Raw genomic sequence first — 13,894 nt, 5'->3', positions numbered from 1 at the left:
TTTCAACACTCTAAAACATAGCAAATCATACACAGTACCATACACTGACATATAATAATATATCCAAAGTGCTGTATTCATAAATACAACAAAATATCCACCGTATTATACCGTATATAAATTAAGGCAAGAGTATTTAAAAACAAGGATCACTTGAAACAGAATAATGAAATTCAATACAGTTAGAACTCTTTATATCTAATACATGGGACACATAGTGTTCGTCTCCGATCTACAAAACCATTTGTGACAACAGGATAATTGATAATCAGGGATGGCAACATGATTTTCTAATGAACGAGGATTCTCATTCTGACTGTACCAAGATAAAGATGTACGTTGTATTTGTGAACCAAACAAACAGTATTCATGGTTGTAAGATTGAAATAATACTGTAATGTTAAATGTGTAATCTGTAATGGTCAGTGAGTGAACAACAACTAAATAATAACTTAATTTATTATTGTTTTAAAGGTAAGAAATAATTGTTCAGCTATTGATTTAGTTTTGACTTTTTCTACTATATGTTTCTCTGAACACATGTTAAAAGCTTATAGCTATATTTTTCTTTTATATCATATTCTGGATGTTAAAGCAGAGTTAACTATAAATCACGAAGAATATGAAAAATAGCAGTACGGAAAGAGGAAATTCTTCCTTTCAAGTGTCAAAGACACTGGAAAAGCGCAATCATTATTGTTTGTCCCAATATTTCCGCTGACATACGAGACCTGACAAACTACAGACCAAAAAGCCTCCACAATTCCACAGGTAAAGTAATGTTAAGAATTATAGGTTACAGATTGCTGTAATATCTGGAACTCAACTATATGATAAAGGAAATTCAAAACAAAGACAGACGAACGATCACCTTGTAGATTGACTGAAACCATATCTCAACCGTAAGCACATGACAGTCGTTACATTTCTTCACGTTAATAAAGCTTTTGATAGTGCCATAGCATAATGTTATTTTAATTGCACTATCTCCAGATCCCTGACACAATAATCAGATGTATCTTGAGCATTTTCTCAAATAGTCGAGCCAGAGTTCGCATACATCAAATGCTTACACGTCCCTTTACTCTTACGACTGGTGTCCCCCAGGGGTTAGCCCTAAGCCCGCTGTTATAAATTATCCACGTCAATGGTTTGCCGTTCCTAGAACTCCCGTATACTCACGCATCGCAATATTTAGACGATGTAGCAGTTTGGAATACATCGATTTACATCCTATTCGTGGCTAGTAGAGTTTAAATTTTGTCGAACCACATAATGACGTGGTGTAACAGGTGGCGTGTATCCATAACAAAACACAAGAAATTATGTTTCACAGAAGTTTTAAAAGGAAACTCTGCTCGAGTCTTGATGACTTAGATGGAGGAGGAAGAAGTAGAAGTGCCAGATACATAGAAAAAGCTTTCATCTAGAGAATTGGCGATGCTCTGGTTATCAGCTACATCCTGGCCATCAGAGAGCAAGATTGAGAGGGGGACAGAATTATATTGTCCACTGACCCTTCGAATCTTATCCCATATGACTTTGGAGTCAGTGGTAGAAGATATGCTGGTTGTTAACTTAATTCAAGATTCCTTCTGGCTTTGACGTCTTACCCACCGAAAATTGTTCCCCCCAACCTGCTGGAAAGCGATGTGGTGCAAAAGTGTGGGATACCAAAGAAAAGTATCTCAGGCCTATTTTTGAGCCTTCCATGCCATGAGGCAGGCAGGATTCCACCACAGACTAGTAGATTGTGAAAAACGTGTCAAGGTTTTAGGAATACATTGAGCAGCTGCTTGTATAATACAGTCAGTTACTGCTGCCACAGAGTCGTCTATTGTGGGCTTACAGACGATGGTAGGAGTAAGTTCTGCAAGAGCAGTGAAAGAAGGCCAATTTGCTTGATTCATCTTCCACCAAGGCACTAGGTCGGGTGACAATGACCATGGCCTGTCTTTCTTAAAATGATCACTCCATCATAGATTATTGCCAACCCTCCATGAAAATTGGGAGAATAGTGAAGGGGAGCAAATTAAGAGATCAATAGCAGTTAAGGACTGATTTGGTGCATGAAAATATGTAGAAGAACCAAAAATGAAAAGAGAAAGGTTGTGATCAGAGAGAATACACTCTATGGATTGACCTCTCCTATTAGTATCAGCTCTTTTCCAGTGGGGATGATGTCCATTAAAGTCCCAAAGGATTAAAAAGGAAGAGAGTAACCATTCAATGAGAGAATCAAGGGCTGATTGATCATAGGTCTCTCCATGAAACAGATAGAGAGAACAAACAGTGATAGTACAACCCAAGGAAACACGGATAGCTATGGCCTCCAAGGGTGTGTTGAGTGTCGAGTGGGTTGTTTGCTGATAAGCCAACAGTGCCATCCTTCCATTCTACAGCCTGTGAGTTATGTACAAACAAAACAATTGAAAGATGATTGTACTAGCAGGTTTCAGAAATATTTCATGTAAAGAAAGACATACAGGATGGTAAGAAGCAATTAGTGATTTGGTGTTATTCATATTAGAACATAAATTTCGACAACAGTTCCATTGTATCAAGGTGGTCATATTTATTTATGTGTAGGTAGAGTTGGGTGGAAAACCCTTTTGTTCACGATCATGCCTTTTTTACACTGTCTCTATTCAAGGGAGATCTATCGACCTCGATGGATCCTGCCTTGGGTCGATTGGGCAAGTCTTTGCTCTTGGAAGAGGATTCCAGCGACTGAGGACGTAAACAAATGATCGTTTTGCATCGTGAGGTGGGAGAAGAAGATGTACTGAAGGAAATACCTGAACCCAGAACCAAAGGAAGTGGATCATGGGATTTGCTGGAATCTATGTCAGGGACAAAGATGGGTGTTGAAGTTGATTCATCAACATTTTTTAACCATGGAGGTCAAAAGACATTTCATTTGGTTTGAGAACGATTCTTTTGGAAGCAGAGAGAGATCCGTCTGCACTCCCACTGTAGTAGTGGAATAAAGTGCAGTAGCATCCATTCGAGATAACATAGCGGACAGCAGCTTTCGAGCCTCATGGTAAGTAATGTTATGAATTGTTTTCAAATGCTGCACCTCTTTTTCTTCCAACCATTTAGCACAAAAACAAAAGTAGGACAGGTGAGAGCCATTGCAATTGATGCAATGAAGGTCCATTTCATACTCACAGGCGTCGTGGTCCTTGGCATTGCAACAAGCACACGTCAAGAAACCACGATGTGACAACCTTTGAGTGACTGAAGTGCTGACACTGGAAACATCTGAGAGGGTTTGGAATGTATGGCTGTACCCTGCAATTAAGATAACCTGCCTTGATGGTGGCAGGTGGACGTGGTGATGTAAATGTCAGAATGAGGATATTGGTAGGTATAGTAATTCCATCTTTGCAAGTGGAGATATGTCTTACTGCAGAAACTCGTTGGATGGAGAAACTAGCAAGAATCTCAGACTCAGGGATGTTCTTCAAATCCCTCTCAACAATAACTCCTTGTGACGAATTCAAAGTAGCATGAGGTGTAACCTCAATAGGTACATCCCCAATCACCTTTGAATGCAAGAGGAGTTCACAGTGTTAAGATGTGGATGTTTCCACCAATATGTCACCAGATTGAAGCTTCTTTACTAACTTTGGAGAGCCAGCAAGTTCCTCTAGTCCCTTCTGAATGAAAAAGGGAGACATTTTCCCTAAAGGTTTGTCTGAAAGAGAATGTAGTATAAGAAAATTAGGCACCACAGATGTTGAAGATTGCTGCTCAGAATCTTCAAGATGTGGTCGTTTAGCTATGGAATATTTTTTCACTATTTTATTTGAGATATTATTTAGAAAATCCTTATAAAAAAAGGAATATTTCAGTGCCCACTGACCCCATCCACCATGGAGCCCTAGGAGGGGATGCACGACAATGCCAAAGAAGGACACTGCATCATCATCAGGGTTTCGTGAGCACTACACCCATACACCAGCATCAGATGATGTCCACAACACCTGTGGACTTTGTGGTGATCAAGTAGATGTTTGTTAGGTATGATCTTAAAAGTACCATACATGGATGTAAAGAATAATTTTACAGTTATTGGTTATGAAGAAGTATTATATCAAAAACATATGTATTTATTATCTATAGAAAATTACAAAGAAAAACTATTGTATAACCAGATAAGAAGCTAAATTAAGTGAGGTTTTGTACAACTTAATAACTAGCTGGATTAAGACAGGATTATGTGTAATCTGATGGAAGCCTGGATTAAGACGGTATGGCCTTAAAAGTACCATACATGAATGTAGAGAATAATTTTACAGTTATTGGTTATGAAGATGTATCATACCAATAACATATGATTTTATTATCTATAGAAAATCATACAAGGCATATTTTCTCTTTTTTGTTGCATTTTACAGTATTTATCCTACTTTTTATGTAAACATTTATTAGCTTATAACTTTTAGATATATGACCTTTGACCTTATCATACAGTAGTTTCCACTGTTCTAAGGCTTGAGTAAAATTGAACCACAAGATGATAGACCCCAGACAGTTTGTTCTTGAGTAGAAAAAGAAATGAAAATGATTCTCAACTGAGTGTCCTAGAGACAAACAAGAAAGAAAGATAAAATACAAGGACCTACTTACGTTGTAATTCCACATTCATATCTTAAGTTTATAAAACACTTTGATACTGTTCAAGTAACTTCATTATCTCAATTAATTGATTCTAATAAAAAAGTCCAAAATAGAAATTTTACAATTAAGAAAAAAAACACTGTTTACTTAGTGTTGTCTGACAAAATGTCATGCCACATTGGCTGATGTGGATTTACAATGGATTTTGTCTGTTGCCAAAAAGCAGAAGGCAAGAAACAAAGCTCATAACAAACCTAATATCACTGCAGATGACTGGTGTAATATAATAAAACACTGGATGTTACATTTAACTCTCCAGAAATTTTAAAATATATTGTGTTTCTGATTTTCTAGAAGTAAATATACCACAATAAAATATCATAAATTCAATATTCCATACCAAATTTTGTAGATTTACAGAATAATAATAATGCACAAGATAAAAGCAGATACTGAAATTAACACTTCCATGAGTGTTAAATCAATATGTAACCTTTAATGTACAGACACAACAAAACTCACAGTACCTAATGTAGATTTCAGTGTACACGTCCTTTGTTAACATAAAAATGAGAATTTTAAATTAAGGATGTTTAATAAACTTTCATTCATAAATACAACAAGTAAAATAAGTGACTGCTTATAATATAAAGTTGTTTTCATGTTAAAATAAATATACTTTTCTTATTCTCAAAATTTTCAAACTTCATTTGCACAACTATTAAAATTTCCAAAATAAATACAAAATGTTTTTCTTTAGAAAAACTTTACATTGTGTCTGTTATTTTGTCTGCCATTACTCTATTCTGTATTAGACTGACTCTGTTACCACTACGTAAGAGTATGAAATAAATCTCTATATCTGCTACTCCAGATTCTATGTTATTTGGAACACTGTTTCTCACAGATTCCTGTTTTTCTACTTCTGTCTATATTTTAAATTTTTTCCATTTCATCCATCAAAAAGATTAATGAAAATACCTTTCCTCAAAAATATCCCCAGCTGTATAAAAACTTAATTTCAAAGAAACAATAACCATCTATATTGAGAAAAACATCATATCACACAGTAACAAAAAACTTAAGTTCAAATTACTAAAGTAAGTCATAAAATAATAAATATATTTCTTGTATTTGTTAATCTCAATCTAAATGTAACTGAAACAATAATTCTATAAAATTAGACAATATGGTCATTTCCTCTTTGAGTTTACTTATTGTTCATAGAATTCTGATGAAATAAGACCTGTTCAGTAAGAATCATAATCGGATTACTGTCATCTTATTGGAAGTTTCTTAAGACAGTAATAATTTAAAACTTCTTAACCCTAAAATCTATAATATGCTTCCACACAGTTTGCTGCCCAGAATGTCCACATACTGCAAAAGGAATTTTGTTTGTAACAATACTCAATTATAGAGAACTAGCCCACAAAGCTGGGAGAAACTATATAATTTCTATATAAATTACAGAAGCACCTTATCAGTAATTAGTGGAATTAATTGTAATATTGACATGGGTATCCCAAGAAATTTGTATAGAGGGGACAGACTAGTGTGAGATTATGAATTGAATATAAATTCATACAGATATGTTGAATAAATAAATAAATAATTAACTTCTTCACTTTCCAGATAGGAGCAAGATGTAGTTTTGATAACTTACACAAAATTAGGGATTCTGTACACAATACGCTATTGGAATTTCCACTACATTACCACATATAGTAAACTATAGTCTCAAACAGTATCAGTCTATCATGGGAAAAACAAAAAATCAAAGTATGAAGAACCCAAATCTGAGGATTGATTTGTCAAAAGAAAAGTTTAAGAGGTTACGTAAACAGTAAGGAAACATTCAGACCAAGTAACATGTTACTGTATCTAACAGTAGGGAAATATTCAGACCAAGTAACATGTTACTGTATCTAACAGAAGGGAAAGAAACATTCAGACCAAGTAACTTCATCCTCTTGTTATCCTTGTCCTGATATTTTGATTCTTTCTTCTCAAGGCTGTAACAGAATTTTGTTGGGTTAACAAGATAGTACACATTAAATTATAAGTTAAATTATAAGTTGTTACTCAGTTGATGTTATAAGTTTCTAAATTTAGATACAAGTTTTTCACAAAATCTCTACAGAACTATTTATCTGTTATAAATACTGAGTTTAGTGGCATCCTAAGCCTCATCAACTGTAAATACACAACTATTAAAAACATTTCTTATATCAAACTTTGAAACAGATTCATGTTTTGATGATTAAAGAAGACAGTCTGTATGTTCTTGATACTGGTAGTTATACCATTTTTCTGCCAAGTACAATAGTGTATTGTGATAACAATTAAAGTTAAAAATAACATATTTCAAATTTATCACAAGATCATTTTACACAGAGGTTAAAATGTATGTAAAAATAAAAAGATGACACAGAGTATGTGATTTACACTAAATCATATAACAGCTATACTTTAAATATAATTTTAGGATTGTTATATGCAGTTAACATAAAGATTGTCAGACTCTTCTTTGCTCTGTTTCTAAGAAAGTGGTTTACAGACTGATGTAGGCTTAGGTAAGAATCAAAAGCAAAATTACTGAAAAACAAGAAATGTTTGAAAACCACATAATTCTTAAGCTACAACTTTAGTTAACAAAGTATAAAGTGAATATTCTGATGAAAAACAAAATCTTACCCTTCCTTAGCTATCTTTAAGCAACTTTGGAAGATTACCAAAGTAATTCACCAGAGTATTTGGCAATGTTAAATGATTACTTGATGCACTATAAATATAAAAATGCAAGATAGAAGTGTACCAGTGGAAGGTGGAAATTAGGGCCCACCGAGATCGCAGTAAAATGTGGTTTATATATACAGCAAATCTGTTGTTGTTTTTTAATTTAACCCAAAGCTACACAAGGGCTATCTGCATTAGTCATCCCCAATTTACAACTGTAACGTTAGAAAGAATACAACTAGTCATCATCTCTTACTGCTAACTCTTGGACTACTCTTTTACTGGACCCAATATGGTAGACAGAACACCGGGACTGTGTCAGATAATATGCATGAGTTCCTGTTGTACAACATACAGAGTAGAAGATAACTTGAGTAAAAACACATTATAAGCTTGTGTCTTATAAAAGCCTATATATTGAGAAGTTTTGAGATTATAATGATGCATGTGATATGGTACATGCAAGACCCACAGAAATGTCCTTGATCAATACCAGAAGGTATTATTTATGAACTGCTCCAGCAAATTTGTCAACGGGACCTCCTCTTTACATCGCATGTATATAATATTTTTAATATATGCTAGATTAAAGTTGAACAATAACTTTGTGTTCCAGTATTGTAATGACATTTCACTTGGAGAACATATTTTAGAGTAACAAGTTAAAAGATCGACATGGCCAGTAGAGCCTCCATATCTTATTCCCATTGATAACTGTTGGGTAGAAGTGAACCAGAAAATCGCTAACAAAAGCTCTAAAGAAGCTATTGTAGGTGAGTTGCAGAGCCTTCTAGCGATAAGCTGAGATGAACTTACGATGAAGTATACCAGTAACCTTATCTACAGCATGCAATGTCTCCTTGCAGAAGTTATTAGGATGCAAGAAGGATCAACCAAGTACTTAATGTTTAACACAAATTGATATAATGTTAATAATTTGATGTTATGTGTGTTTTATTAAGATTTTGCTGAGTTAGATGAAATGCTGAACATCTTGGCCAAGTATGCATTTAAATAATTTTTTTCAGTGTTTAAAGTTAAGCTTTAACGTCTCTCAATATCTATCTTTTGACCCATGGCTGGTTTGTGGTGATGGAAACATTTGATTTTATCAACAATTTTTTGGTTGAGGGATAGTATTGTAGTCATACCAATTATATAATACCCATGCTATTTATATTTCCCAGTACTTAATTTACCAGTTTGAGGGTCCAAAGATAAAGCGAATATAGTTCTTTCAGTGCAGATGATAATGTATGTAGCATCAATTCTGGGTAGTAAATGTGAATTCACTAATAGAACATCTCACCATATCCTCTTATTGGTCAGGGACTTCTTTCTTGAGCAGTAATAGAGACAGCTGCAGGTGGTTTCAGTGACACTTTGTGTCGCGATAAGACAACATATACCATTTTACATTACTGGGAAATACTGAGACTTAGTTTCACATGGCCTTCTTCATTATGGACTAATGAGCTAACCATATCTAACATGTTGACAAATAATGTATCTTCATTCATCAGTTCTACACGATAAACACAAGTTCAGTCTTACAGTTGTAGATCTGAAATTGTCATAAGTACAACTGTTCTACAGAAAACTGCAATTCTGAAGGAACTAGTGAGTTTGAAAATAAAATAAAATCCTGTGGTAACAATGAAAGGGAAGGCTGTAATACATTTTCACTGAAAATAAAATAATCGAACCACTAATTAGTCAAAAGAAAGATAGTGATATTCATTAAAGCTTAACTTTCGATACTGAAAGTCGCTATTTAAGTCCATTGTTGCCATACTATGCAAATAGACATGGAATGTTGTAGGTAAGGTTATTGATATACTTCATCGTAAGTTCATCCCAGCTTATTACTGGAAGGATCGGCAGCTCACCAATAATAGCTTAATTAGAACTGTTGTCAGCGAGTTTCTGGGTCAGTTTAAAACAACAGTTGTAAATGGAATTGAAATATGTAGGCTCTTCTGGCCATATCAATCTTGTAACTTCCTACTTTAAAGTATGTACTGTAAATGTAACACATAGTTATTGTTCAATGTAAACCTTAAATATGTAGAAATATTATCTACATGTGATGTTAGAAGGAGATGTCATTGATATTTCGCTGGAAGATATGAAGAGCAGTTTTCACCACAAGAAATAGTTGCCAAAACATTTACTGCACCACCTCATTATGTGTTCTGTTTGGAAAGATAGTCGTCCTTCAACTGTTAATCCCACTCTCCAAATACTTCGAATGATGAACATGAATCATACCACCAAATTTAAAAAGCCTGAACAGGCTTATCAAAAACGTTTACATGTTGCCAGTGTCCTATCTGTGAACTGGCTAGATATTTTGCCTAAATAATATACTGAAGGTGGATAATTCTGGTTGATATACATTTATGGTTAGACCTTCTTTCAAAACAACCTCGTTTCAACTGTTCTTCTTAAAACCCTAGTAAGGATGTGATAACGTTTTTCCTGTCATAAGATATGTTAAACTGATTAAAATACAATACTTTAAATCAATAGTTTATCAACATCTACTAGTATACTTTCCTGGAACAATGTTTCTTTCACAGTGATGTTATTTCAAGACTGACAGATACAGTAAACTTGGGTACCCTATTGTTCTGGAAATTTCGATTTTCTCACACCATTTCTGGAAAATCAAAAAAATTCATACCTTTTAAAATGGGGCACAAGACGAGGCGTAACTTTACAACAAGTATAGAGAAAGTTTAAGCAGAGAAGTGATCTTGACGAACAAATGCTCAAAACAAGTTACACAGACTAAAATAGAAATTCGTAAATGTTATTATATTCACACACTACCTTCGCTTACAACTGTTGTTTTGAACTGACCCAGAAACTCGCTAACAACAGTCCTAAATAAACTATTGTTCGTGAAGTGCAGGTCGTTCTTGTGATAAGCTGAGATGAACTTACGATGAAGTATATCAATAACCTTACCTACAACATTCCATGTCTATTTGCATAGTATGGCAACAATGACTTAAATAGCGACCCCCAGTGTTTTTTAAAACGTGGGTGAATAATAATAAAAACAAGTGAAGAAAACCTGAAAATGTATCACTAGATGAATATCTATGACGGTAGGAAAATGTGATGTATATATTATTTACCTTCACCACTGTATCTCAAGTGGTCATTTCTAAGTTAAGGAACATAGAAAGAGAAATAGAAGGTTCGTTCTCCACATTGACCAAGGATGGACTCGTGGTTATGGCGCTCGACTCGCAATCTGAAGTTGTGAGTTCGAATCCTTCTCACACCAAATATGCAGGCCCTTTCAGCCGTTGGAGCGTTATAATAATTCGATCAATCCTGCTGTTCATTGGTAAAAGGTAGCCCAAGTGTTGGCGGTAGATGTTGATGAGTGGCTTCCTTCCGTCTTGTTTTACACTGCTAAATTAGCGACTGTTAACGTAGATAGCCTAATTTAGCGACTGTTAAAGTGGATAGCCCCCGTGTGGATTTTCGTAATATTCAAAACAAGCAAACAAACCTCCACGCAGTCGGCAAGATGGGTTTGACTGGTTTTAAAATGTCTGGCTTCACAGATATTCAATATCTACAAAGTTAAAATTATTTCCGTTAAATAAAAGTTGAGAGAAACATGCACTGTAATATTCCTCAGTAAGTTACGGCTACCGTGTTTTGACACAGGTGTGTCTTTTGAAAGATACGCTGATACACATGTGTTCATAAACATCTGTCTTACGAAAGTCGAACTTTAGAAAATTTGTCTTCAAATGTTAGTGACATGTTTTTTGTCTGTTTTGTAAAACTTCCGTGTTGTTCAAAATAAATAACTGATAATTTTTAGCAACTAAAATAAAAATAACCGGGTACAAAAGTTAAAAAGTTGACATGGTCTTCAGAATCTGTCAACAAAAAAAGATTTTCAAATTGTTTGTTCAATCCACATTCAGTCAAGATTGTTACGAGTCGGTAACCAAGGTGTCACGTTCTATCTTGGGCTGAGTGAAAATAAAATATACTTCTTATTGACCGTTTGGTTTCAGTCTGTTTATCAGAATATTATAACAAGATATAACAAGAGAAGTTTTTCTCTCTTGTTATTGTTATTTTTCAAAACCAGTTTACGTTGTTCACTACTTAACATAAAGATGATCGTGTTTTTAATGTTTCTGTTCTGTTTGTTATGTATTCCACTTTACACAGAGTTGATGGTGTTTCTTATGTTTGTATTCTGTTTGTTGTGTACTTTACTTAGCATAGAACTGATTGTGTTTTTAATGTTTTCTCTGTACTCCACTTATTTTGTAATGAATACTGTTTTTAATGTTTGTATATTTGTTGTGTACTCCACATAAGACAGAGTTGATTGTGTTTTAATGTTTGTATATTTGTTGTGTACTCCACATAAGACAGAGTTGATTGTGTTTTAATGTTTGTATATTTGTTGTGTACTCCACTGAGGATAGAGTTGATAGTATTTTTATTGTTTGTAATCTGTTTCTTAGGTTTTCAATTATCATAGAGTTTACAGTGTTTTTATTGTTTGTATTCTCTTTTTTGTTTACTCCATTCATCATATTGTTGATTCTGATTTTAAAAGATAGAACAAGTCGTACTATCTTTGGATAATCGATACAGTGATTTATAGTTAATGGCTGCAATAATGGGGTTTCGATTAATAGATGGATTAGTGATGGTGTCTTTTATTAACGGATACAATAACTGATAGTGTCTCTTTCAAGAGTTAATGTCCTCCAATGGCACAGCATTATATCTGCGAACACCCACCATTAAAAATCCGAGTTTCGATAGGTGTGTTAAGCGGAGCACAAATAGATCATTGTGTAGCTTTGTACTTAATCCAAACAATCAATCAATAAAAATTAAAATAAATACCAGCTGGATAAAAGGCTGAAACAAGGTGTTATTTAGGTCAGTGTAATTTATTTATTATTTGAAGAGTTCCGATCTTGATGTAAAAATAAGACCCATGTTTGGCCATTTTACACTTTCACTTGATATATTTACTGTTATCCAGTTTTTGTTTTGTTTATTATTGAAATGTGTTCATTTACCATCAGATTGTTTCGTGAAGATAAGAGTGTGTGACAGAATGTTTCAGGGACAAACATAAACTAACACATGAAGAAGTTATGAAACTTGCAAACAGAATGACAAACGATGAAAACAATATCGAGTGTAATGTAACATGGACCATTTGGCTAAGGTGCTTGACCCGTAGTCTGAAGGTCACGGTTTTGAATCCCCATTTATCAAACATATATGTTTTGTCAGACATGAGGACAGTATAATGTGCGGTCAATCCCACTTTTCGTTCATACAAAAGTGAATCAAAAGTTGATGGTGGATGGCGACGACCAGCTACTCTGTGTCTATTCTTACACTGCTAAAGTATGGACAGCTAGCGTAGATAGTCCTCGTGTATCTTTAGATAAAATTCAAAGTAATGTTACGCAGAAAATCATCGGAACAAATGTGAGTAAATTACACGTCGTACTTGATAACGAGAAATCCACTTGAAGTACCATCCGTTTTATGATAAATTAGACATTCACAAACATGAGTCATCCAAGTTTTAGATCCACATGTGTTTTACAGCATGTTGTTATTTATGTTTATAATTATCGTGTTTTCAACAAATGTACAGCCATATGTAGATATATTGAAAAAGGAACTCACGTTAATATAATTCTATAAAGTTGTTGGAACTGTTCTCTTGTTCCAGACAAAATAATATATATAGAGAAATACTGAGAATTTACTTCATTTATTAGATTAACATAATAAAACTGTTTGTCTGAATGATGTTTCGAAAACAGTTTATGGATTATCGGTCTCAAACATGAGATGATAGTAAATTCTGGGTGATTTATTTAAGTCTAACACTTAGAAAAGCTAGATCCTCTGGTAAATGAAGGTTTTTCAGATATAATTCCCCTCCAGTTGTAGTTATTCAGGTTGTGAAAGAAACAAAAAGAAACAGGACGGTAAATAAAATATCCACAGAACCATAAACTACAATATAACAAAATATTCGCAGTTCCATACAGTAAAATATAACAAAATATCCACATTACCACATACTAAAATATAATAAAATAACTACAGTACCATTTACTAAAAAATATTAAAATATTCACACTATCATATACTAAAATATAATAAGCTCTCCATGGTATCAGATACTAAATGTAACAAAATATCCACATTACATACTAAACTATAATAAAATATCCATTGTAGCATACACTAAAATATAACCGCAGTACCGTTTACTAAAATATAATACAAAAACACAATTCCATACACTAAAATATAACAAAATATCTACAGTGCTATACACTAACATATAACAAAAGTTCTACAGTACCATACACTAAATTATAACAAAATAGTCACACTACGATACACTAAAATATAAGAAAATATCTACAATATTAAGTAATAAAATGTAACAAAATATCCACAGTACCGTAGACTGATATGCAATAAAATATCC

At 33.8% G+C, this 13,894-nt stretch overlaps 1 long non-coding RNA gene across 1 annotated transcript; it reads left to right on the top strand.

Moving 5' to 3' along the window:
* The first annotated feature begins 637 nt into the window (after positions 1–637).
* LOC143248248 (uncharacterized) lies at positions 638–4,517 on the top strand. Its single transcript, XR_013026842.1, has 2 exons — positions 638–771; positions 3,861–4,517. It is a non-coding gene; the product is annotated as an uncharacterized LOC143248248 (long non-coding RNA).
* Positions 4,518–13,894: the final 9,377 nt, after the last annotated feature.

Source organism: Tachypleus tridentatus, chromosome 4 (assembly GCF_004210375.1).
Source record: "Tachypleus tridentatus isolate NWPU-2018 chromosome 4, ASM421037v1, whole genome shotgun sequence".
NCBI classification, from domain to species: Eukaryota; Metazoa; Arthropoda; class Merostomata; order Xiphosura; family Limulidae; genus Tachypleus; species Tachypleus tridentatus.
This window is presented reverse-complemented; position numbering and strand designations above follow the sequence as displayed.